This window comes from Berghia stephanieae, chromosome 12 (genome assembly GCF_034508935.2).
Source record: "Berghia stephanieae isolate SIO BIC M18660-M18661 chromosome 12, UCSD_Bste_1.3, whole genome shotgun sequence".
NCBI classification, from domain to species: Eukaryota; Metazoa; Mollusca; class Gastropoda; order Nudibranchia; family Aeolidiidae; genus Berghia; species Berghia stephanieae.
The window spans coordinates 33,445,049-33,445,968 of NC_088371.1; the positions used below are offsets into that span (position 1 = coordinate 33,445,049).

At 27.7% G+C, this 920-nt stretch overlaps 1 protein-coding gene across 6 annotated transcripts in view; it reads right to left on the minus strand.

The window, feature by feature from the left end:
* LOC144957762 (uncharacterized) overlaps nucleotides 1-630 on the minus strand; it is a 22,940-nt gene extending 22,310 nt beyond the window's left edge. The window contains exon 1 of one of the 6 annotated variants that reach the window (XM_078889163.1): nucleotides 509-630. The gene's annotated coding sequence lies outside the window, so the exon portion shown is untranslated. Of the gene's footprint in view, nucleotides 54-156; nucleotides 225-470 lie in introns of those variants that run through there. The other 5 variants (XM_078889170.1, XM_078889165.1, XM_078889164.1 and 2 more) reach the window with 5 other exon arrangements.
* Nucleotides 631-920: the final 290 nt, after the last annotated feature.

Genomic DNA, 920 nt, shown 5'->3' on the forward strand with positions numbered 1-920 from the left:
AGAGCACCCTGGCCCTAATGGGAAGCCAGTGTAAAGTCAAAAGCATTGGAGTCGTGTGTTCTCGTGTTATATATATATATATATATATATATATATATATATATATATATATATATATATATATATATATATATATATATATATATATATGCGCACCTCGCACGCACACACAAAGAATCAAAATCTCCTTTGTAAGTCGGCGAAAATTGGTAGCCCATTTTGGTGATAGGTATATTTCATATTTGCTATTTATCTTGTGACATAATAATAATGATAATGAAAGTAATAATAATAATAATAATAATAATAATAATAATAATAATAATAATAATAATAATAATAATAATAATAATAATAATAATAATAATAATAATATAATAATAATAATAATAATAATATGATTACGCCCCCTTAAATTCTATTCAAACAAACGACAATTTAACAATCGTAACAAGCCAATAAGCGCACACCGAACTCTTTATGCTCGTGAGATAAATTGAATATCTACCTATTTACACTAAATGGGAAACAGTCTAGTAGTTTAAGTACATCAAGATTTTCTTCTTATTCAACTCAAACGTTTTCAAAGTAAAGAAAATGACATATTATATAATTTCAACTTATTATTTCACACAATGATTTTCAATACCCAGAGTGTAATCAATAATATCCATGTAAATAATATTGGATTACTGAAAATTGCTCTCTCGATGACATAGATATCTAAATTGTTTTTCAAATACATCGAAGAAAAAACATTATATTATTTGATCTGTGCACGGCGGTCTAAGTAGTACTCATGATGGAATGAAAGGGTTGGGGTATAAATAGTATGCGCTTGGCTAAGAAGCTCATAACACTGCCATCCGGAAGTATAACGGACCAACACACAAACCTGTGTGTATCCATGAACGTGTATA